This window comes from Cherax quadricarinatus, chromosome 79, assembly GCF_038502225.1.
Source record: "Cherax quadricarinatus isolate ZL_2023a chromosome 79, ASM3850222v1, whole genome shotgun sequence".
NCBI classification, from domain to species: Eukaryota; Metazoa; Arthropoda; class Malacostraca; order Decapoda; family Parastacidae; genus Cherax; species Cherax quadricarinatus.
Genome location: NC_091370.1, coordinates 21,439,967 through 21,466,896, shown reverse-complemented (window position 1 = coordinate 21,466,896; position 26,930 = coordinate 21,439,967). Strand labels below are relative to the sequence as shown.

Sequence of the window (26,930 nt, the reverse complement as noted above, 5' to 3'; positions counted from 1 at the left end):
GTAGGTGTCTAATTGTAAAGTAATAACTTACGTTGAACTGAATCACCTTAAACATGATTTAATGGTTTCGTCATTGCAAAATTAATGTCCAGGGAGGAGTTTGGATTAAAGCCTGTGATAGTGGTGCCATCGGTGAATGTGTGTTTGTAGGTGTTACGGACCCGTTTCCTGGAAGGGGAGGAAGAGATGGATCTAGTTTTATGTTTTTGGTCTGTCTGTCAGAAGTTGGGGCAGGTTTAGGTTTGAGTGGGTTTTGTCTGGAGGAGGTGGAGTTGGACCTGGATAAAGTTTTGGTTGTGATGGAAGAGTGGGAGAAGGTGGATGCAGAGGAAGTGGGAGCTTTGGTTGGCGATGAGGAAGTGGGTATGGAGGTGGGGGGAGGGGTGGTCGTAGCAGCAGCAGGAATGATGTTGGTGGGAGGGGTGGAAGTAGTTAAGAGGGGTAGGGGAGGAGGAGAGCTGATGGCTGTAAACGGCGAGGAGAGGCAACACTGGTTGTGAGCAGTGAGGAGAGCCAACACTAGCTGTATGGCGTGCAAACTTCAGACAGCGGCGAGGAGAGGCAACACTGGCTGTATGGCGTGTAGACTACACGTACAGTGTGAGACGTGGAGACTTCAGACAGCAACAGGAGTGCAGAGGGAGGCTTCCTGCCCTACGATAGGCAGCCACCGACGCACCAATCCTGATGGTGAAGACGAAGGTCCAGTAACTACCACTCTGAGGAAAGTCACTCTCAACACGGGGTAGAGAGGCGAGATCGTTTGAACGAAAAGCAAAAGCAAACAAAGCAAACAAGTTCAGGTAAGATCCCAATGGTATGAGCGGGGAAGACGGGACAGATGAAGAATAGCTCTGGAGAGGAGTGTTCTTAGTCAGAGAAATAGAGCCAGGGCTTAACCCAGCAGCTAAGGCGATCGTGGGGCAGACTTGAGAACAGGAATAGCAGGGACTGTTGCATCGAGCTTGTAGTTGAAGTCTTGAATCTTGAGTAGCTGGCAGAAGGCTAGGTCACATCAGAGGGTAGAACACATGGGAGTTATAGAAGTAACTGAGGAGGCAGGTTAGCAATGGAACCATTTTCGAGGCTTGATGAGCCTCGTAGAGGCTTGATGAACTTAAGAACTTGCATGAGTGTGAAGTGAAGCGGTGATTCACAGGCATACTTGACTGTTCCAGCACCGAGGCTTTTGTAGAGTTCAGTACAGGTCATGGTGTCAGTATTTGAAGGATAAGTGTAGAAGATAAGGTTTTCCCATGAGGGTTTACTGGAGTCGTCGCTATCTTCCTCTTCTGGAGTGGATTCATTGGGCGAATCTACAATGGTGGTAGGTGACTGAGGGTCGACAAGAGCAGTGGTGAGGTGTAATGGTTGTGTAACAGCAGGCTGGGGGAGGTGGGAGACGGTGGTTGAGGCAGCATGATCAACGTTGTCAGCGGTGTAAGTGGTTATAGAAGTTACAGGAGCAGTTGCTTGGGCAGGAGACAGGTCTGCAGGTGCAGTAAAGTTCAGGGCGTTGGGAAGGATCTTGAGGATGTCTGCTGAAGGTATGGGGTCCGGAAAATTGAAGGCAGGCATGTTGTTCAGACGGAATAGTTCGTTAATAGTGGTGTTGAAAGTGCCGGGGTTTGCTGCGTTTGCAAGGTGTGCATACACCATGCAGTACAGCACCTTAGAGGAAGCACCGTCGGGGAGTTGAGAGAGGGAGTTGCTGGGCGATGATGGCTGTAGATTAGCGTGTAGAGTCTTGGTGGTGTCGGTTTGTGGTTTGGTCATTGCAGCATATGTCGGTGAATTGGAGGTGTTCTTCAGAACTTTAGTTTTCTTGAATATGATTTCTTTCCTGAGTGGGCACTTAGCTGCAAGGGTATGATGATTACCCTTGCAGTTAAGACATGTTGGTGCTGTAGTAATGGTGCAGGATCTGAAATCGTGTTCATCATTCCCACATTTTGAACAAAACTTCTTATCCGTGATGGGGCAGTCCTTGGTGGTGTGTTTATAGGAGTAGCAGGTCCAGCAGTGGGAGATGTATGTGAAACGTTCTTGTTCTATATGACTAGGTGAATGTGGTAATATGAGATGGCCAGACCGTCAGAGAGAGCTTGGGCAGCCATGGAGATGTCTGAGAATGTAATCTTTAGCATAGAAGAGGCATTGGGGATCTTGGAGATGCTGTCTACCGAGGCCCAGGTGTTTTGTTCCTCAAAAGATGCCTTCAGTGCTTCAGTAGAGAGAGAGGTGACGATATTGTCCAGTCTTTTCACAAAGACCGAACGTTTCGACTTCAAGAATGGAGACGGGGATAGAGTGAATTGTTGTGTTTGTAGGGTCCTGATTGAAGAGTCGTTCATTAGTTTTGATACTTCCCTGTCGTCTGTGCAGACGACAATGAAGGAGTCCTTCAGAGAGTGGATTACCGTAAATTTGACCTGCAGGCAGGTCTTCACGACGGTAGCTAAAGCTAACTTCGAGGAGTCATTTATTGCACCATTCACAGGCTTGATCTTCACACGACGCACGACAGCACTGTGAAAAGGATGTGACGTTCGTAGAATATAAATTCCCCACCCAGGCGGGGTCGAAGGGAGGCTTTTTGAGTGTAGAGCAACTGTGTGATCGGACAGAGCACGACAGACCAGGAGTGAAGAAAGACGTTCTAAAGAACGAAAAGGAGAGGAGGGATGTGAGGGAAAAGTTCAATAGATAGGAGTAGCGATATAGTAAAGATAGTTTCATTGCCGGCTACTTGTTAAGGTAGGGTAAGTCCAGCTCCTGCTATTCCCCCCCGCCCTTTTTCCCCCTCCTCGAAAGTGATACTTTGCTTGCTGGCTACTTGTTAAGGTAAGGTAAGTCTAGCTCCTGCTATCCCTTCCCCTCTCCCCCCCCCCCCGAAAGGTGACGTGTGGGGCTCCGGTCCAAACAGTAATCACTAGATTCACAGCTCCCAGCACTACTGTAAGTACATGCCTGCCATGTATTCTAGTGGATTTATTGGTTGAAAGCTTCACTTTTGACCAATAATAAACTTAGTCCTTTCAGTCTTGCTCTAGGTTGACTGCTGTAATGATCACCACATCTTTCAGGTATTGTACTTATCATGGAGAGTGATTTTTTAAGCAGTGGGTAACCTGTCTATCTTTCCAGCTTGGATGACAGAGAGGGTCACCTGCCAATCAACGAGCAGAACTGATGGAGATGGACTAACGTCCTGAGACTTCCCCTTTTTGGATTTAATTACCTGTGCACCTGTATGAAATTGCAGGACGTAACCCCTCATCATTTCAGCGGTAAAGAACCTGCTTTCCTGTCAACGGGATAGAATACTCACGGCTATACTGTGAAGAACGAACCGGTGGGTTGTCATCAACACCTGCGACCCTCCCCCCCCATCATCGGCAACGGCTACGTTTTCAACAACAAGCAGTGTCACCAACACCAGACACCCAAGTTTTATATTAGCATTGAATTCAGTTATCATTTATATTTTTCATTTTTTCATTTTCTTTAATGTAGGATTAATATTTCATATTTAAGTGTTTTATATTTTATATTTTATATATAATAAAGTGTTTATGTTTGTCTGTTATTATTTCTTTTTTCTATTCATTAATTTTCCTGAGGAGGAGCCAGCCTTGGTAATACTGTCTGAAGTTGTTACAGGGCTGAGTAAGCCTTCACAAGGGAGTATATATAGGCCAGGAGGTGGTAGTAGTAGTGGTGGAGGTAGTAATGGTGATAGTGGAACCAGTCAGATACTAAGAAGAGGAGCACTGCAAGGGAGCTAGGTGCCCACAGAGGATAGGAGCAAGTACGCAGTGCGGGGGGAGAAATAATTAGAGGAGCTCCTCTCTTCTACATGCGGGTTATTTGTGGTAGGTAAGTTTGGGGTGCCAGGTGTAAATGATAATGGGGAGCCTTTGATTGAACTTTGAATTGAAAGGGGTTTAGTTACTGGTAACACATATTTTAAGAAAAAAAAAGGATAAATAAGTATACGAGATATGATATAGGACATAATGACAGTAGTTTGTTGAACTATGTATTGGTAGATAAAAGACTGCTGGGTAGACTTCAAGATGCGCATATTTATAAAGGGGCCACTGATATATCAGATCAGTTTTTAGTTGTAGCTACAGTGAGAACAAAAGATAGTTGAGAGGCAAGGAGAACAGAATCAGTAAATAAGAGAGAGGTGAAGGTTTGTAAACTAAAAGAGGAGGCTGTTAGGGTAAGATATAAACAACTATTGGAAGAGAGTTGGGCTAGTGAGAGTATAGGCAATGAGGTTGCAGAGGTTTGGGGTAGATTTAAAAATGTAGTGTTAGTGTTCAGCAGAAGTTTGTGATTACAGGAAAATGGGTGCGGGAGGGAAGAAGAGCGATTGGTGGAATGATGAGGTACAGAGAGTAGTAAGAGAGAAAAAGTTAGCATATGAGAGGTTTGTAGAAAGTGGAAGTGATGTAAGGACGGAGGAGTATATGGAGAGAAAAAAGGAGGTTAAGAGAGTGGTGAAGGAATGTAAAAGAAAGCAAATGAGAGAGTGGGTGAGGTGCTATCAACAAATTTTGTTGAGAAAAAGAAGTTTGGAGAGAAATTAATAAGTTGAGAAAGCCTAGGAAATGATGTTATTTGACAGTTAAAAATAGAAGAGGAGAGTTATTACATGGAGAGTTTGAGGAATCAGGAGGATGGAAGGAATATTTTGAGAAGCTGTTAATGTTGATTAAGATAAGATTTCGTTTGGATTTTTAACCCAAGAGGGTTAGCCACCCAGGTTAACCCAAGAAAGTCAGTGTGTCATCGAGGACTGTAACTTATTTCTATTGGGGTCCTCAATCTTGTCCCCCAGGATACGACCCGCACCAGTCGGCTAACACTCAGGTGCCTATTTGCTGCTAGGTGAAGATAGGGAAACTGTGATTTTGTGCACTTTTCAGGGAAGTATAACATTTTGTAGGAGTGAGGAAGAGCCAGTGTGAGTGTGGGAGAAGTGCGTGAGGCTGTGAGTAGAATGAGAGGGAGTACAGCAGTTGGAATTAATGGGATAAAGACAGAAATGTTAAAAGCAACCGTGGATATAGTTTTAGAGAGGATAGCAAACAAATAAATAAATAATTCACGTTAAGCATTAACCCATATGAGACATTCAGTGCAAAGCGTAGTAGAGGCTTGATCTTCCGTCTGCTAAGTGTGAGACAGACGCTCTTCCTACAGTATATGTACTCACCTAACGCTTTCATTTAATAAATTTATGAATTGGGGATTGGCAGAGAGCATGCATAATTCCTTTGTGTGAAGGCAAAGGTGGCAAAAGAGACTGTAATAATCATCCAGTAAACTATGCTGTAGTCTACAATTCTCTATGAATCCTGCACGCTACTACTCCAGTATATATCTTGACTAACACAGGCAAGGTGGATTTCCTACACACCAGATACCTTCAATGCAAAACACAAGAATTACATCACACCAGTGTCATTCACACCAGCATAATTCACGCAGTGTCACTCACACCAGTGTCAATCACAGCACTCAGCACCAGGTAATTTTTTAAGCATACAAACAGAGGTACAAAAAATACAGGTAAGAGCAGCATGCCAAAGCCACTTATATGCATAGCATTACTGGCTGGCTTAAAATTAACTTAAGATTAACTAAGCAATGATGAAATCAGTGATACCAATATTGAAGGGTACTCTAAAACGAAAGTAAAAGACTCACCTTTCTTTCGGTTGTAGTTTTTGGACCATATCACAGGCATGACTCAGTGTAGCGTCATTCACACCAGTGAGCTCCAGCACCACCTCGTCTATGTTGGGTAGTGGCATTAACGCTGCTGGTGATACTGCTACTGATACTTTCATCCCTGTAAGTGATACATTATACTGACACACTATTACCATGTCTCCCATGACACCAACACCATGAACATTATGTCCGTAGTGGTTTGCCACTACAGATATGAATATCATGCCTGTAGCAAGTAAGTCCTAAAATTCACTGGCCAGTGTGGTAACCACTTGACCAGCTGGCTCTAATAACATTCATCCAACTAGGTACATTTTTATGCGCCATGTGGAGGTTAGAATGGACTCCAATGTGACAATAAATGTTGGATTTTGTAGACGAATCCCACACCAGCGTCGAAGTGTCGTACTCTCGCTCAAGTTTACTCAAAGCCACCATCATGGCTCACGCTGGTGTCAGATTTGTCTGTAATAGCCTGCATTTGTGGACACGGTGGGGCCCATGCTAACTTCCCTATGGTGTATAGAAATATACCCAGTTGGATGAATCTCATTAGAGCCAGCTGGCCTAGTGGTTAACATACTGGCCTGTGAGTTTCAGGACTCACCATGGGTTGAAGCCCCACCCATTCAGTGATTTGTGATGCACAAGAGTGTCACTACCAGCATGTCTCTCATCACACTCATACTAACATCATAAACATCATACTGTAACGATACACCATACTGTCACCACCCAACATGTATATCACCACACCAACACCATGAACATTACACTGGCACCTGGAGCATCACATTGACATCGTGAAGTCCCTAACTGCGAATAACTCACTATCCTGACCTCACCATCATAGTGAACCTCAGGACCGATTTCAATATCAATGACATCAATCTAACATCATGAATAACAAGTAAAATCATAAACATCGCATCGACTTCTTGAACATTATACCAACATCATCTGCATGACAACATTATCAGCATCACAGTAGCTTACAAAACACCAACATCAGAACATCGTTGACCCTGATGGTTTAGCGCTTAATTTTGACTATAAAAATAATAATAATCATAACATCGTAGCCATGACAATACCATCCAAGGTAAATAATATTCTTAAACCTTCGGTGTCGCTATGGGCTCTTCTCTGTCTCCTGTCCTTGTTAATCTTTACATGGAATACTTCGATACAGTTCTTCTTACTAGTGATGTACGACCTTCACTCTGGCTCCGCTGTGTAGATGACATCTTTGCTCCCTTGTTAATCTTTACATGGAATACTTCGATACAGTTCTTCTTACTAGTGATGTACGACCTTCACTCTGGCTCCGCTGTGTAGATGACATCTTTGCTCTGTGGCCTCATGACTCAAGTCTCTTCCAACCATTTTTTGATGCCTCTAATAACCTTGCCCCTTCCATTAAGTTTAAAGCTGAATGGGAATCTAATTCCTTGCTTCCTTTCCTTGATGTTCATGTACACTGCTCAAACACAAATTTTGCTTTATCCGTGTACCACAAGCCTATGCACAGTGGCATGTACATTCACTACTCTTCTTATCATGCTTCCCCTGTCAAGAAGTGTTCTAATCTCCCTCTTTCTCCGTGCTCTCCGCATGTGTGATCCTCAGTTCCTTCAATCAGAAATCTGCACTCTTCGTAATTCATTTTCCCGTCTTGGCTACTCTTCCCATGTCATACACTCTGCCTTCTCACCTGCTAAACGGACTTTCTTCCCTCCCGAACTGTCTGCTCCTGGAAACTCTTTGTCCACTGGACACTAAAGGCGGTTTTACACTGGTGCTGTGTAAACATCGCTAAATATATTCTCTATCATTATTATATTTTTAAAAGATATAAGAGGTTGGAGATTTTATTTTAATACCCAAGAATTTTCCAAGAATATGCCGTACATTTATAGTAAAATTACGAATATATTATTAACCTCAAGAATGACTTAATAATACTTTTATAAGTGATTAGCCTATTTATCACTGTTGCTCTGTGAACCCCTAGCGACCTCTCGCGGAAACCTAGCGACCTCTCGCGGAAACCTAGCAACATCTCGCGGAAACCTGGCGACCTCTCGCGGAACCCTACCAACCTCTCACAGAACCCTAGCGACCTCTCGCGGAAACCTAGCGACCTCTCGCGGAAACCTAGCGACCTCTCGTGGAAACGTAGTGGCCTCTCGTGGAACCCTAGCGACCTCTCGCGGAATCCTAGCAACCTCTCGCGGAACCCTAGCGACCTCTCGCGGAACCCGAACCCTAACGACCTCTCGCGGAACCCTAGCGACCTCTCGCGGAACCCTAGCAACCTCTCGTGGAACCCTAGCGACCTCTCGTGGAACCCTAGCGACCTCTCGCGGAACCCTAGCGACCTCTTGCGGAACCCTAGCGACCTCTCGCGGAACCCTAGCGACCTCTCGAGGAACCTTAGCGACCTCTCGTGGAACCCTAGCGACCTCTCGCGGAACCTTAGCGACCTCTCGCGGAACCTTAGCGACCTCTCGCGGAACCTTAGCGACCTCTCGCGGAACCTTAGCGACCTCTCGCGGAACCTTAGTGACCTCTCGAGGAACCTTAGCGACCTCTCGCGGAACCCTAGCGACCTCTCGCGGAACCTTAGCGACCTCTCGCGGAACCCTAGCGACCTCTCGCGGAACCTTAGCGACCTCTCGCGGAACCTTAGCGACCTCTCGCGGAACCCTAGCGACCTCTCGCGGAACCTTAGCGACCTCTCGCGGAACCCTAGCGACCTCTCGCAGAACCTTAGCGACCTCTCGCGGAACCCTAGCGACCTCTCGCGGAACCTTAGCGACCTCTCGCGGAACCCTAGCGACCTCTCGCGGAACCTTAGCGACCTCTCGCGGAACCTTAGCGACCTCTCGCAGAACCTTAGTGACCTCTCGAGGAACCTTAGCGACCTCTCGCGGAACCCTAGCGACCTCTCGCGGAACCTTAGCGACCTCAAACTCCGGAGAACAAGAACAACTATCCACCTAAGGAAACAGGTAGTGAATCGGGGTTGTCTCGGGGGGAGTCAGTTAGGTTAGCGCTTGAGTTGGCTCGACTCAGCCATGAACACACCAGGGAGCAACGTTAGTGCTTGAGTTGGCTCGACTCAGCCATGAACACACCAGGGAACAACGTTAGTGCTTGAGTTGGCTCGACTCAGTCATGAACACACCAGGGAACAACGTTAGTGCTTGAGTTGGCTCGACTCAGCCATGAACACACCAGGGAACAACGTTAGTGCTTGAGTTGGCTCGACTCAGTCATGAACACACCAGGGAACAACGTTAGTGCTTGAGTTGGCTCGACTCAGCCATGAACACACCAGGGAACAACGTTAGTGCTTGAGTTGGCTCGACTCAGTCATGAACACACCAGGGAACAACGTTAGTGCTTGAGTTGGCTCGACTCAGTCATGAACACACCAGGGAACAACGTTAGTGCTTGAGTTGGCTCGACTCAGCCATGAACACACCAGGGAACAACGTTAGTGCTTGAGTTGGCTCGACTCAGCCACGAACACACCAGGGAACAACGTTAGTGCTTGAGTTGGCTCGACTCAGCCATGAACACACCAGGAAACAACGTTAGTGCTTGAGTTGGCTCGACTCAGTCATGAACACACCAGGGAACAACGTTAGTGCTTGAGTTGGCTCGACTCAGTCATGAACACACCAGGGAACAACGTTAGCGCCCCCACGGCCCGGTCTATGACCAGGCCTCACGGTGCATCAGAGCCTGGTCAACCAGGCTGTTACTGCTAACTGCACGCAAACCGACATACGAACCACAGCCCGGCTGGTTAGGTACAGAGTGTTCTTGGGGTCAACGCCCCCGCGGCCCGGTCTATGACCAGGCCTCACGGTGGATCCGGGCCTTATAAACCGGGCTGTTACTGCCTGCTGCACGCAAAACCGACATACGAACCACAGCCCGGCTGGTCAGGTACAGACTTTAGATACCTGTCCATCTCCCGGTTGCAGACAGCCCGGGTATACTGGTAATCTCTCTTCCAAATGATGGGAAGCAGTTGAGCAGTCTTGGGCCCCTGACACTTATTCTGTTTTCTCTCAGTGTACTTTTGGCACTCCTGCTTTTCACTTGGGGGTGTTGCACCACCTGCCAAGTCTTTTGCTTTTGTAGGGAGTGATTTCCGAATGAAATCACTAGTGCCCTAGGATTTTAAAAGTGTATATTTTCATGTATCTTTCTCGCCAGCATTTTAAGGCGAACAGGTCAAGGGACTTCAAACGTTCTCAGTAATTTAGGAGCATTATTGTATGAGCAGTAAAAGTTTTCTGTATATTCCCCATGTTTGCAATTTCGCCAGCCTTGAAAGGGACCATTATTGTACAGCAATACTCCAGCCTAGAGAGGACAAGCGATTTGAGAAGAATTACCACTCGCTTCGCATCCCTAGTTTTGAAGATTCTCATTATCATCGCAGATGTGGTAGAGACAGCAGTTTTTTGAGTGTTTCCAAAATCAGGCTCGAGATTTGCGATGGCTACACGAACACTGGTTCATACAGCATTATATGGGAAGGTACAGGAATTTACATCTGGTTTGAGTGATGATTTCGCTAATTACTTCGTTGTGTAGGCGGCTGTGCTCGGTGCAGATCCAAATTCCGGTGGGAATTTAAAGTTGCCATATCTGAATTCAACTCTAGTCACCTGATTAAATATGTCCTGAACGATCACCTATTTAGTCCAGCTACAGGTAAGGAGGTACGGGAAATATTAAAATCAGATAGACATGTGGTACCAAATAAATGTAGACATCAGGTCCTGACAGTAGCTCATAATTCGTCCTTAGAACATTTAGTTGTTACTAAAACCTTTTATAGAATATTACAGCATTTCTATTAGAGGGACGAAATTACATCTGATCCTGTTGTGCCAGCAAGTGAGTAAACACGTACACTACATTAAGCCCACACCACTTTGTGATCATCAACTGTGTGGTCCCATACTTAAGGTCAAGTCAGGTAATTAATACATCTTTTCCATTATAGTTAAAATTACTAGGTATCCTGAGGCAGTACCTAGGCGTTGTATTAAAACTAAGGTCATACTTAAAACCCTCATTAAGTTTATTTCTCACTGATGCATTCCATGACTTAGTCATAGTGACCAGGGTACTAATTTCACGGTAAAAGCATTCGGAAAAGATTTAATCAGCTAAGAATTAATGCAAAAATTGATCACGGCCTATCATCCTCTGTCCCATTCACGGCCTATCAGCCAATGTCTGAAGTTTTACCAAACCTTAAAAACTATGAAGCGTACGTATTGCATGCATTTACCTACAGACTGGAATGAATCGCTTCCTGTGTTGTTGTCTGCAATGCGAGGAACTGAGAAGGTATCAAGAGGATACAGTCCATGTGAGATGATTTTTGGGCAAAATATGAGGGGTCCACTACATGTGCTGAAGGAAGGGTGGTTGGGAGAAGACGCCTGCAAGACGCCTTACTATCCATCATCAACACTGCACGTGGCACGTGAGATGGTTAAGGCCGACCTAAAAACCGTTCAAAACAACATAAAACAGAAGTCACATCTTAAAAGAGAGGTTTATGCAGTAGCACCTCTGGGTAAACCCAGCTCGGGTAAGGCCTTCGACATTAATGAAATTACACTATTGTTTGAGTCACCTAAGGTTCCAGTAATGACTTTGTCCTGTCTCTGACCCTGTTGCCTCTGATTCCTTGTGCATAGTACCAGAGGATCAAATAAGGCTTCCTAACTCAGTTATCCTCCAGGATCCTGCCCCAATAATGTCGGGACTTACAGAAGACCAAGTGGTAACTACCCATCTGCAAACCTATCTCGACATATTTCCGGATGTTCCAACATTGTGCAACCTCGGTTGTCATGTTGTGGACGAAGGAATTGCTAAACCTATTACACTTTCTCCTTACGAAGCTAATTCTGAAAAACAGGAACTACTACAGCAGGAAGTAGCGAGTCTGCAAGCACGTGGATTGGCGGAAGAATCGTTCAGCCCGAGGGCTTCACCGCTGCTCCCTTCTTAACAAATCTTATGGAGGATTCCGAATATGTACTAACTTCTGCAGGTTAAATGAGATCACAGTACCGGATGCTTACCCTCTTCCATGAATGAAAAATATAGACTACTTTGTGGCTATGACCCCTTTCTTTTCTAAGACATATCTCCGTAACAGATACTACCAAGTACCTTTAACAGATAAAGCGAAGGAGATTTCTGCCTTCGTCATTCCAGGAGTTCACTCTGATACTGAGGAGCAGGATGGAAGGAAAGGACAGGGTGAAGAGAGTAAACATGGAGGACAGAGTGAACAGAGTGCCCAAGGTAATAGGGTGGATAGGATGGATGGCGTGGACGGGGTAGACAGGATGGTCAGAGTAGACAGGGAGGATAGGGTGGTCACTGTGTACTGGGCAGACAGATGGAAAGAATTTACAGCGTTGACAAGGTGGACGGGGTGAATAGGGTGAACGGGATTCCAAGATGGACAGTGTGGACAGGGTATGCAGGTGAACAGGGTAGATGGGGTGGACTAGGTGGAGAGGGTGAACAGTATAAATAGGGTGGACAGAGTGAACAGATTTGTAGATGAATGGTTCAGAGAACCGACATGTTGATAAATTAGACACATGTGCAACTCTTGGGTATCTTTATTGAGGAAACGTTTCTAATTTATCAACATGTCGGTTCTCTGAACCATTCATCTACAATCCTGTCAGACACTGCAACTTCTTGGGATCTTAATACTTGGGAATTCTTCGCTTGCCTAATTCTTGGGCACGACCTACTTCCACATTGAACAAATGTGACACCGCCTATGACTGCTGCACCTCTCCTACCAACGGTTTATAAGCTCCTTCTCCGCACGTATGCCGTATTCTATTCAAGATTGATGGACTGACCACACTGACTCAAGGTTGAGGGACTGATTACCTCATTCTCCTCCTGTTCTTCAAGATTCTCCTTTGTATGGACTGATGAAGCCACTGTGTGGCGAAACGTTTCCTCAATAAAGATACCCAAGAGTTGCACATGTGTCTAATTTATCAGAGTGAACAGATGAACAAGGTGAACAAGATGGACATGGTGGAAAGGGTGGACAGGAAGAGTGATTGCCAGGCGGAACTCAGATACATACACCAGGTCACAGCTAGAAGTTTAAAACGTAAATGATTCATAGGGAAATTAGTGAATATTTCTTTAGACATAGAATGGTCAAGATTTGGAACGACTTAGACCACTAGCAGGACCATTGCTAGTGGTTGTCACTCCAAAGCATTACCACAAGCATCTGCACTACCATCGCCAATAGCACTTCTACGAGCACGATCACAAACACTAGCATAATCAAACCATACCACGGGTGGGGGTTAGAACCCACGATCAAAGAATCATAAAACTTCAGACCGACGCGTTAGCCACTGGACCAGCTGGCTACAATAAGATTCATCCAACTAGGTATATTTCTACACCATAGGAAGGTTACCATAGGCACCACTGTAACCACAAATACAAGATTTAACAGACGACTCTATCTAGTCGGATCAATCTTACTGTAGCCAGCTGGCCCAGGCCTGGAGTTTTTTTTATTCTGATCGCGGGTTCTAACCTCGTCCGTGGTATGGTTTGTTTGCAATCGTGTCATTACGATTTCGTGAGTCATATTGACTAGCATAACCACCAGTGCTAGTGGTGTTGCACATCCATAGCACCACCACAAACATACGCCAGCAACAGTCAAAACACTATCGCATGGAGACAGAACACACGCTTCACAATTAGCACCATCAATTGCAACACCACACACACAGTAAGACATAAAACACAATAAAACACTCACCTAGGTACTCAAGTTTATGTAGTGTGGAGGATACAGAAGCACTTAGTTGTGGCAGGAGATCGAGAGCCTGGTTATCACTCACCACAGCCAGGTGGAGCTCCGTCAGGATGGGAGGCAGAACTGACACAGTTCCAGCAGTAACATAACCAGCAAACACCTCCAGATGACTCCTGCACCACGAGAAAAAAAAACCATGAATGCCTAAATCTTACTAACTCACCACTTGTGAGGGAAAGGTTCATTAAAGAAGAGTGGAAGACTGAATGACTGGTGGAGGAAGTATGACTGGTAATATGCCTGATCAGAAGAGGATATGTGAGTAGTTACTTTTACCCCCCCCCCCCAACTCATCCGCCGGGTGAGAGTCAACAAGTAACCCTTGCTGGAGGAGTAGAGTGACTTGACTTTCCTGTCTCGTCAAGTTTGTTAGTATGGAATCCACTCTTGATTTCTCATTTCATGTTTAGCTTTTTCTTAACTTAATTGATAAGACTTGTACTCTTGTTAGGAATTTCCATTTTTAAGGTAATACATATTTAGTCATCACTATTTCTTTTAAAGGCCTTCAGCCTATCATGTGAATGACTTTTTGTCCGGTTCGTATTTTCCTTTTGTTTTCTTCTCAGCCATGCTGGATGGTTTGGGTCACCCACCAGCAGCCAGACGACCAGCACAATCTAATAATTATTAAATCTATTATAGATCAGAAACTGAAGAATTTGGAATCTTGGGAACTATTGTTCCTTCTCCTATGGTTCGCTCGTTTACTACTTTGCGAGAACTCTGCTGTGCAGGTCCACCGTCTCGTCAAAGTCCTCATCTTGGAAAGTCTGGTGTTCCTTCACCTTTGCTTTAGATTTCCACTCCTGCATCACAAGAACTCTCTTGTTACACTACTACTGTACAGGCCAAAAGCCTCACTTCAAAACTAGTTTTTCCCTACGACCAAGACAAAGCTACTATGTCAACAACATATTGAGGAATTTGCCTTGTTCTTTATACTCTGTTGCCGATTTCAAGTTGACTACCAATGCCGGCAGCTAACTCGGGTACTTAAGCTGCTAGCTGTGCACCGTCATAGGTATGTAACCTTCTGGAGCTGGACTTAATAACAATCACAACCACCTGTGACCTTACTCTGTCTTGTGCGCCTTGTTATAACACCGGCAGACTCTGAACACCTTTCGGTACATATTATCCCTTTTCATTATTTTTTTTCCATCATTAGCTTCAGTTAGGACGATTTTATGTTTGTTTCATATTTTAAGATTTTTGTTTATATTAAAGAATTTTATCTGATTTTGGTATTTATTTTTCTCTTTTCATGAGGAGGGGATTCCTTCACACCACTTGTACTGTTATACTATGTGTTGCACCTAGTGATGCTGACCAAGTACAGTGGACCCCCGCATAACGATTACCTCCCAATGTGACAAATTATGTAAGTGAATTTATGTAAGTGCATTTGTACGTGTATGTTTGGGGGTCTGAAATAGAATAATCTACTTCACAATATTTCTTATGGGAACAAATTCGGTCAGTACTGGCACCTGAACATACTTCTGGAGTGAAGAAATATCGTTAACCGGGGGTCCACTACTCTCTAACACTATATTACACTATACATTGCACCACTATACATTACACTAAATGGTAGTATTATGAACACAGTTGCTAATCTGATGGCCTGTAGCACCTGGTCATAAGTAAGTTAATATAGGTACAGGTACACAGGTCATAGAAACAGGTATAGTTACACAAATTATCATACAAGGTAACATGTGTGTAAATTACCTAGGATAACCTAAAAAGTCAGTCAGCAAGCTAAGAAAGAATTCATCAGGGCAGTGGAAGGACAAGACACACAAGCAGGGGTTGATTAATTTACCCGTGTATTCTTCACAAATAAATATATACGATATGTACAAGATTATCAAAAGAATACGAGAGTGGAAATGGTATGTGGAAAATAATGTATTTTCCGAAAAATCCAGCGTATTTTTTATGAAAATTACTGAAATACATTGTATTTAATAAAAATTAATTTGTAAATGAAAAAGAGAATGGAGAGGGAAGCTCTGTGCCTGCGCTGGGGAGCAGGAGGAGATGCCATTGTTTTTTGAATGTGTTACAAGCACGTTAATGTAAGGTGCATAATTTTCGTAGCTCTAGGGATTATATTGGGCTTAAAACCTCTCAAATAGGAGCCGAAATTGTTGGATGTGCATTCCTACATAATTTGAGCATTAAACCGTTGTACAGGACAGCTCCAGGAACCTCAGATAAACTATCTAAATTATGTTTGTAATTCTGGCCAGTATTATTATCATAAATTTAGTTAGAGGGGGGTTCTGTACATGACACACAGTAACCTCCAGACTAATTGGTGAGTGTTATGAGTATAAATTCTCCTTCTGTTATATAATTGTGTATATACAATCATTTATTAATTTTAATATACAGTCCACAAATTTATATTAAATTTTACCAGAATTCCTGGTGATGTACATTTCATTTGCAAATAATGTAGGTCTAGAGCAACTTGTGGAGAGATATATTATGGTAGGTATCGAAGGGGGACATTTTTTGCGACCTAGGTGTCCTAAAAATTCCTACTTGTCTCTGTAACTTTGATAAATAATAATTATCTTTGTTACCATTTACTTGTATGCTTGTATGTATCTAATGAGATTCATCCAGGTAAATGTAATTTTCCACATGGTACAAATCAAGTCATTCAAAACAACACCGGCACTGGTAGGTGAGTTAAAGTGATGTCACTTGCCATGTGATAAGCAGGTTGAACTAACAATAAACAGAAATGGGGCCCCAGAACTGCTACACTCCGAATTCCAGTTCACTGGTAGAGAGGGCATGACAAATGGTTTTGACGAACGTCGAATACAGTGTAATATACAGGAAGTATTTGTTCAGTCATAGACTTGTCAGGCAGTGAAACAGTCTGGCAAGTGAAGTAGTGGAGGCAGGAACCATACATAGTTCTAAGATGAGGTATGATAAAGCTCATGGAGCAGGGAGAGAGAGGATCTAGTAGCAATCAGCGAAGAGGCAGGGCCAGGAGCTAAGACTCGACCCCTGCAACCACAAAAAGGTGAGTACAAATAGGTGAGTACACACACACACACGCACACACACACACAGAAACACACACAAACACACACACACACACACAAACACACACACACACACACACACACACACGCACACATGCACACACACACAGCAGTGGAAGAGGATGGAAAAGGAGTGGGAGAGAAAATTAGGAGAGCTTTCTGAAAAAATGGAGAAAGGGTTTTCTGTGAAATTGGAAAAGAGTTTGGAGAAGGAGAAGAAGAATTGGGAGGCACATGTCGAAACTGCAGTAGCCAGGATAAGGGTCCTAGAAGATGAGGTAAACAGGTTGAGGCAAGTTACATGGGCAGTGACCAGAGAAGACACAGCATGTGAAGCTGAGAGGCTGAACAGGAAGGAAGGAGATATGAATTATGCTAAGGTCATAACAGCCTGCCAAGAATGGCCAAGGACTGGAAGGGAAGAGCAGCTACGTGCAGGCAGAGAGGGTGATAGGTCGAATGCAGAGGCACAACCATGCTACCAAGAGCCACTGGAAAAATCAAGGGAGAAAATGACCACGTACAGACAGGAACCCGAGTCACAGAGGGAGAGGCAATGGGAGGAGGAAAGGGCAAAATCAGTGTTTATCCATGGGCTTCAGGAGAGAGAGGAAAGGACACACACTGAAAGACGGCAGGCAGAAAGAAAGGAGATTGAGAAAATCATCACGGAAATAAGTGGAGAAGACATGGACGAGATTGTAAATTTTCAGAGAATAGGGGGGTACTTGAAGGGGAGAAAACGACCCATCAAGCTGATTCTCAGGACAGAAACAGTGCAGAACAGGACCCTCCAAGAGAAACCACGGTTGAAATACTCGGAGGAGTACAAGAGGGTGTTCCTAGACAGAGACAGAACACAAACAGAACGACAGCAGCTGAGGGAGAGGACAAAAATGCAAAAGGAGCTAGGAAAGGAGATAAGGAAGGAATCAGCAGAGGTCAATCAGAGCAGAACAGAGCAGCAAGGGCAAGCACAACTATCCTCAGAACCCCACAACCTATCACACCATCCCAACACAAACTACAATCCATACCCACAGCTTCCACCCAACACCCAGCTATAGAATCCCACAGTATGCTACCAGGTCTCCCACCCTCACAGGCCCCCCAAACCACAGTATTGGAAAGGAAACTAAAGGTATGGTACACAAACACTGATGGAATAAGAAATAAGTGGGAGGAGTGGCACGAAAGAGTAAAAGAGGCATCACCGGACATCATAGCTCTCACAGAAACCAAGCTTACAGGTATGATAACAGATGCCATCTTTCCAACGGGATACCAGATCCTGAGGAAAGACAGAGGGAACAGGGGGGGTGGAGGAGTGGCACTGCTGATCAAAAACCAATGAATTTTTGATGAGCTGGAGAGAGGTGACAGCGGAGAAGCAAGTGATTACAAAGTGGGAACGCTTCACTCTGGAGGTCCCAAGGTGGTAATTGCAGTGATGTATAACCTACCACAAAACAGCAGGAGGCCAAGGCAAGAGTATGACGAGAGCAATAGAGTGATGATTGACACACTGGATGTAGTGGCCAGAAGAGCTCATGCATGTAGGGCAAAGCTCCTGATCATGGGTGGCTTTAACCACAAGGAGATTGACTGGGAGAACTTGGAGCCACATGGGGGCCAAGATACATGGAGGGCTAAGATGATGGAGGTGATACTGAAAAACTTCATGTACCAACACGTAAGGGACACTACAAGAGAGAGAGGAAAAGATGAACCAGCAAGACTGGACTTAGTATTCACCTTGAGTAGTGAAGATATTGAGGACATCACATATGAAAGACTCCTTGGGGCCAGCAATCATGTGGTTTTAAGCTTCAAATACACAGTAGAGCTACAAGTGGAGGGGGAAGCAGGAAGGCCAGGATGAATGAAGCCAAACTACAAGAAAGGGGACTACACGGGAATGAGGAACTTCCTGCACGGGGTTCAGTGGGACAGAGAACTGGCAGGGAAGTCAGTTAATGAGATGACGGATGAGCCCATGGTTCACCCAATTGTGCAGGGAGGCAAAAACCAAGTGTGCTAGGGAATGGAAGAAATATAGAAGGCAAAGGACCCAGGAGAATAAGGAGAGCAGTCGTAGAGCCAGAAATGAATATGCACAGATAAGAAGGGAGGCCCAACGACAATATGAAAACGACATAGCAGCGAAAGCCAAATCTGACCCGAAACTGTTATACAGCCACATCAGGAGGAAAACAACAGTCAAGGACCAGGTAATCAGGCTAAGGAAGGAAGGAGGAGAAAGAACAAGTAATGACCGTGAAGTATGTGAGGAACTCAACAAGAGATTAAAAGAAGTGTTCACAGAGGAGACAGAAGGGGCTCCAGAAAGACGGAGAGGTGGGGCACACCACCAAGTGCTGGACACAGTACACACAACCGAGGAAGAAGTGAAGAGACTTCTGAGTGAGCTAGATACCTCAAAGGCAATGGGGCTGGATAACATCTCTCCATGAGTCCTGAGAGAGCGAGCAAGGGCGCTATGTGTACCCCTAACAACAATATTCAATACATCTATCGAAACAGGGAGATTGCTTGAGGCATGAAAGACAGCAAATGTAGTCCCAATCTTTAAAAAAGGAGACAGACATGAAGCACTAAACTACAGACCAGTGTCACTGACATGCATAGTATGCAAAGTCATGGAGAAGATTTTCAGAAGAGTGGTGGAACACCGAGAAAGGAATGATCTCATCAACAGCAGCCAATTTGGATTCAGGTAATCAGTCCCTCAAGGTTGAGGGACTGATTACCTCATTCTCCTCCTGTTCAAGTTTATCCCTCGTATGGACTGATGAAGCCACTGTGTGGCGAAACGTTTCCTCAATAAAGATACCCAAGAGTTGCACATGTGTCTAATTTACCTACTGGAGTTCTATGACATGGTGACAGCAGTAAGACAAGAGAGAGAGGGATGGGTGGATTGCATTTTCTTGGACTGCAAGAAGGCGTTTGACACAGTTCCACTCAAGAGATTAGTGCAAAAACTGGAGGACCAAACAGAGATAACAGGGAAGGCACTACAATGGATCAGGGAATACTTGTCAGGAAGACAACAGCGAGTCATGGTACGTGGCGAGGTGTCAGAGTGGGCACCTGTGACCAGCGGGGTCCCACAGGAGTCAGTCCTAGGACCAGTGCTGTTTCTGGTATTTGTGAACGACATGACGGAAGGAATAGACTCCAAATTGTCCCTGTTTGCAGATGACGTGAAGTTGATGAGAACAGTTAGTTCGATCGAAGACCAGGCAGAACTACGAAGGGATCTGGACACGCTGCAGACCTGGTCCAGCAATTGGCTCCTGGAGTTCAACCCCACCAAGTGCAAAGTCGTGAAGATTGGGGAAGGGCAAAGAAGACCGCAGACGGAGTACATTCTAGGGGGCCAGAGACTACAAACCTCACTCAAGGAAAAAGATCTTGGGGTGAGTATAACACCAGGCACATCTCCTGAAGCGCACATCAACCAAATAACTGCTGCAGCATATGGGCGCCTAGCAAACCTCAGAACATCATTCCGACATCTTAATAAGAAATCGTTCAGGACCCTGTACACCGTGTATGTTAGGCCCATATTGGAGTATGCGGCACCAGTTTGGAACCCACACCTAGCCAAGCACGTAAAGAAACTAGGGAAAGTGCAAAGGTTTGCAACAAGACTAGTCCCAGAGCTAAGCGGTATGTCCTATGAGGAGAGGTTAAGGGAAATCAACCTGACGACACTGGAGGACAGGAGAGATAGGGGGGACATAATAACGACATACAAAATACTGAGAGGAATTGACAAGGTGGACAAAGACAGGATGTTCCAGAGATTGGACACAGTAACAAGGGGACACAGTTGGAAGTTGAAGACACAGATGAATCACAGGGATGTTAGGAAGTATTTCTTCAACCACAGAGTAGTCAGGAAGTGGAATAGTTTGGGAAGCGATGTAGTGGAGGCAGGATCCATACATAGCTTTAAGCAGAGGTATGATAGAGCTCAAGGTTCAGGGAGAATGACCTAGTAGCGACCAGTGAAGAGGCGGGGCCAGGAGCTTGAACTCGACCCCTGCAACCTCAACTAGGTGAGTACACACACACACAGCATTTCGGGCAAATTACGTCAGTTTTGTCCCAGGATGCTACCCACACCAGTACACTAACACCCAGGTACCCATTTAACTGATGGTGAACATAGACAACCGGTGTAAAGAAACACGCCCAATGTTTCTACCTTTGCCGCGAATCGAACCCAGACCCTCGCCGTGTGAAGCAAGAGCTTTAGCCACCAGGCCACGGGGGTGCCATGGTTCCTTAGCAGATGTAATGTATAGCAATGAAAAGACCAAAACCCGATTCACAGACAATGATGGGTACTGCACAGGACCGTACATGCGTATATGCAAAGCACTTGTGGCAGGGTAGCAAACTAGGACCTCCAAAGGACCCCAATGGAAATAAGTCACTTTGTCTGACTTTTTTTGGGTTATCCCAGGTTCTCTACACGTATGCTACTAAGTATGATAATCTAAGTAACTGTATTTGTGTATACCTGAATAAACTTACGCCATAAAAGACATTGGCTTGACCCACAGGCAGACTGTCCATCTCTTACTACACACCGGGAAACATCCCGCCGTCCAGCTGACAGAGCTGAAATTTTTCCACACCGAGACGCAGAACCGCTTAAATTAAATTTTACGAAGTGTAAAATGAAAATATACCGCAATTTGATAATAGTGTAACGGAGAAAACTTTTTAAAGGATACCATTGTAATCGATGGTCTACTGTTTATGTGCAATTACACTGGTCAACAATTCTTGAAAAATTCTATGCTTCTTAAATGAGATTAGTTAATTCTTATGTATTTTCATGTCCTGAATCTAATTATCACGAGACATGTAATATTTGATTATTTTATTATAACGTTCAATATGTGTTAGTATGTTTGAAACTCTAATTCGCACCTACTCCCTGCCGTACCTACTCTCTGCCGTACCTACTCCCTGCCGTACCTACTCTCTGCCGTACCTACTCTCTGCCGTACCTACTCTCTGCCGTACCTACTCTCTGCCGTACCTACTCTCTGCCGTACCTACCCTGCCGTACCTACTCTCTGCCGTACCTACTCTCTGCCGTACCTACTCTCTGCCGTACCTACTCTCTGCCGTACCTACTCTGCCGTACCTACTCTCTGCCGTACCTACTCTGCCGTACCTACTATCTGTCGTATCTACTATCTGTCGTACCTACTATCTGCCGTACATACTATCTGCCGTACCTACTCTGCCGCTCCTACTATCTGCCGTACCTACTGTCTGCTGTACCTACTCTGCCGTACCTATTATCTGCTGTACCTACACTGCCGTACCTACTGTCTCCCGTACCTACTCTGCCGCACCTACTCTCTGCCGTACCTACTCCCTGCCGTATCTAATCTCTGCTGTACATACTCTCTGCCGTACCTACTCTTTGACGTACCTACTCTCTGCCGTACCTACTCCCTGCCGTACCTACTCCCTGCCGTACCTACTCTCTGCTGTACATACTCTCTGCCGTACATACTCTCTACCGTACCTACTCTTTGCCGTACCTACTCTCTGCCGTACCTACTCCCTGCCGTACCTACTCCCTGCCGTACCTACTCCCTTCCGTACCTACTCCCTGCCGTACCTACTCTCTGCTGTACCTACTCTCTGCCATACCTACTCCCTGCCGCACCTACTCTCTGCCGTACCTACTCCCTGCCGTACCTACTCTCAGCGTTTTTGCTTGATGGTTATAGTGGACTGAAGAATGATCTATTGTCAATGTCCAGCAAAAGTCTGCAAGCATTCTTGTGCCCCATTTGCCCTGGTGCCATTCTCCATGGTTGAAATACAGTGGACCCCCGGTTAACGATATTTTTTCACTCCAGAAGTATGTTCAGGTGCCAGTACTGACCGAATTTGTTCCCATAAGGAATATTGTGAAGTAGATTAGTCCATTTCAGACCCACAAACATACACGTACAAACACACTTACATAAATACACTTACATAATTGGTCGCATTCGGAGGTGATCGTTATGCGGGGGTCCACTGTATCTTGGTGGAACTTTTCACCATGTTCGTCACTAACTGCCTCACAGTTCGCTGGAAAAAAGTCTAAATGTGAGTCCAAAAAGTGGATCTTAAGTGACATATTACATTCCATGTTCTTGTAAGCCTTGATGAGGTTTTCCACCAATTTTTCATAGTTGCCTTCCCTTCTGTTTCCCAGAAATCACTTCGCCACTAACTCGAAAGCTTCCCAAGCAGCTTTCTCCTCCCCATGAAAGTCTGATTCAAAGTCACCATCTTTAAGAAGCTCTCGAATCTGAGGACCATTGACGTCTCCCTCACTTATCTTAGCGTCGCCCAGTGAGGGGAATTTTGATGTTAAATACTTGAATCCCTGACCGGATTTGTCCATAGCTTTTACAAAGTTTTTCATGAGCCCAAGTTTTATGTTGGTAGCAAAATTTTGCTTGGTTCAATGAGAGGTGGATGTTGAATATTTTACATGCCAGACTCCAGTGACTGACGAGGTGACCAGTCTCTCCTGATGTAGTGGGAACCTCTTGCACGGCTGTCTCAGTCACATAGAAAGCAGCAGCACTTGGTGTATCTGCCCTGCAAGCCCATCACAAGAGCAACAACCTTCAAGTTATCACAGAGCTGCCATTGATGTTGGTCATATTTCATACATTGCAACACATGTTTTATATTCTCATATGTTTCTTTCATATGTGGTGTATATGTGGTGTATATGTGGTGTATATGTGGTGTATATGCTTCATATGCATATCAATAGCAAGCTCATTGAATATTTATTTTAAGTTTAAAAAGTGTTTGACAAAGAAAATCACCTGCCGTTCACCTCAAAATATAAACTTGCACATCATAACCACCTTCTATGACTGCTGGAACAATATTGAAGATCAGTGAGACTGTGAGTGTGGTAACACTGCCACAAACCTGTTGGAACATGTTGTGACACGTTGGTGTTGGAACCTGTTGTGACACGTAGGTGTTGGAACCTGTTGTGACACGTAGGTGTTGGAACCTGTTGTGACACGTAGGTGTTGGAACCTGTTGTGACACGTAGGTGTTGGAACCTGTTGTGACACGTAGGTGTTGGAACCTGTTGTGACACGTAGGTGTTGGAACCTGTTGTGACACGTAGGTGTTGGAACCTGTTGTGACACGTAGGTGTTGGAACCTGTTGTGACACGTAGGTGTTGGAACCTGTTGTGACACGTAGGTGTTGGAACCTGTTGTGATACGTAGGTGTTGGAACCTGTTGTGACACGTAGGTGTTGGAACCTGTTGTGACACGTAGGTGTTGGAACCTGTTGTGACACGTAGGTGTTGGAACCTGTTGTGACACGTAGGTGTTGGAACCTGTTGTGACACGTAGGTGTTGGAACCTGTTGTGACACGTAGGTGTTGGAACCTGTTGTGACACGTAGGTGTTGGAACCTGTTGTGACACGTAGGTGTTGGAACCTGTTGTGACACGTAGGTGTTGGAACCTGTTGTGACACGTAGGTCTATACTGAAAACTAGGGCTAACAATTTTAACATTGATATTCTTTATCATTGACCTAAAATTAGTTGGAAATTGTTACTCTGGTCTCGGAAGCATTATGACTGTTGATCAGTGTTATCGTTAACAACAGATACAAGATGAAGAACAATTACAGAGGGAGATGAATGATAGTTCTAGGCCTTTTGTGTTGCAATCTTGACAATCTTGCAGTGTTGCAGAAATAATTACGAAGTTCACGCAGATTCGTTCAATGGAACGATTTCTAGCTCGACTGAGGTATGTGATGCCAGGCAGCAGAACAGTGGCAATATAAAAACAAATGCAGTATAATGTGATCCTTCATTGACTACGTTTTTCAAGTCACAAACAGAACTACCTGGGGTGGAAGGAACGCGAGTATTTATAGTCCGGCTGAGGTCAGGTGAAGAATGCTGCATATGATGATGTACCGAGTGGGGTTATAGAGTCTAAAAACTTGGGTAGCTTGGAAAGGAGATTGGATAAGTTTGTGAGCAGACCTTCTACAGTGTTCTTATGTGGGATAGCGATGAAGAAGTTTCTTGGCAAGTGGTTCAGCTATGTTATAGAAGCCACTATTCTGGTTGAAGTTGTCGGATATAGAAATAAGTGATGATTCCAGGATTCTTCGGTATTGAGTGTTGTCTTCTGTGGCGATAAGTCTTGAGTTTCTGTAGTTTATCAAGTGGTTGTGTGAATTACGGTGTTGTACGCAGGCATTCCTTGTGTCGTCAGACCTGCTTGCGTATTGGTGTTCTGAAATACGTGTTTGGAGGTCCCTTGATGTTTCGCCCACGTATAACTTGTTGCAGCCATTACAAGGGATTATGTATACCCCTGCAGAGGATGGAGGCTTGTCCTGCCTACTACTGGTGATGTCCTTGATGGTCGTGGTTGTGGAGGTAGATACTTGGAATGATGTTTTGGCAAAGATGTTGGAAACATGTTTGGCAATGGAGTAGGTGGGAAGGACTATGTATCTCTTCTCGGCAGTGTCTTCTCTGGGTGTGTTGAAGATGTTTAATGCTCGCCGTCTGCAGTCTCTGATGAAGTGACGAGGATAGTGGACATCACCAGTAGTAGGCAGGACAAGCCTCCATCCTCTGCAGGGGTATACATAATCCCTTGTAATGGCTGCAACAAGTTATACGTGGGCGAAACATCAAAGGACCTCCAAACACGTATTTCAGAACACCAATACGCAAGCAGGTCTGACGACACAAGGAATGCCTGCGTACAACACCGTAATTCACACAACCACTTGATAAACTACAGAAACTCAAGACTTATCGCCACAGAAGACAACACTCAATACCGAAGAATCCTGGAATCATCACTTATTTCTATATCCGACAACTTCAACCAGAATAGTGGCTTCTATAACATAGCTGAACCACTTGCCAAGAAACTTCTTCATCGCTATCCCACATAAGAACACTGTAGAAGGTCTGCTCACAAACTTATCCAATCTCCTTTCCAAGCTACCCAAGTTTTTAGACTCTATAACCCCACTCGGTACATCATCATATGCAGCATTCTTCACCTGACCTCAGCCGGACTATAAATACTCGCGTTCCTTCCACCCCAGGTAGTTCTGTTTGTGACTTGAAAAAGCCCACTGTGTGGGCGAAACGTAGTCAATAAAGGATCACATTATACTGCATTTGTTTTTATATTGCCATTGTGTCGGTATTTTATACCATTTATTTCCAGCAGAACAGTGCCAAGTGCCAGAAAAGTGAATGAAGGCAGAGCACTGCAGCGGTAGATGGCCAGCCCACAAGCACTGATAATGTGGTAATGATAATGAACATAACATTACTGCCATAACACTTATCAAAAAATCGGCCAGACTTTAATGAGACATAAAATTTTATAAGTTCTGAATAAAGATATATTTGGTAACTGTCTTAGGAAAATTCTGTAATGTTGAAAAAAAAGTCTATAGTTGACTCGCTTAAAACACAAGGGAGACATGAATAGTTTATCCAGTGGGAGACATGAATAGTTTATCCAGTGGGAGACATCTGTAGTTTATCCAGTGGGAGACGAATAGTTTATCCAGTGGGAGACATCTGTAGTTTATCCAGTGGGAGACATGAATAGTTTATCCAGTGGGAGACATCTGTAGTTTATCCAGTGGGAGACATCTGTAGTTTATCCAGTGGGAGGCATGAATAGTTTTTCCAGTGGGAGACATCTTTAGTTTATCCAGTGGGAGACATCTATAGTTTATCCAATGGGAGACATAAATAGTTTATCCGGTGGGAGACATTTATAGTTTATCCAGTGGGAGACATCTATAGTTTATCCAGTGGGAGACATGTATAGTTTATCAAGTGGGATACATCTATAGTTTATCCAGTGGGAGACATCTATAGTTTATCCAGTGGAAAACATCTATAGTTTATCCAGTGGGAGACATCTATAGTTTATCCAGTGGGAGACATCTATGGTTTATCCAGTGGGAGACATCTATAGTTTATCCAGTGGGAGAAACCTATAATTTATCCAGTGGGAGACTATAGTTTATCCAGCGGGAGACATGTATAGTTTATCCAGTGGGAGACATCTATAGTTTA

General features: G+C 44.7%; 1 protein-coding gene across 1 annotated transcript in view; it reads right to left on the bottom strand.

Moving 5' to 3' along the window:
- The window catches only part of LOC128702729 (uncharacterized), a gene marked incomplete at its 3' end in the record, with an annotated part of 219,647 nt that overhangs the window by 156,127 nt on the left and 36,590 nt on the right, over window positions 1-26,930 (bottom strand). Inside the window, 2 exon segments of the mRNA XM_070102049.1 lie at window positions 5,725-5,869; window positions 13,622-13,791.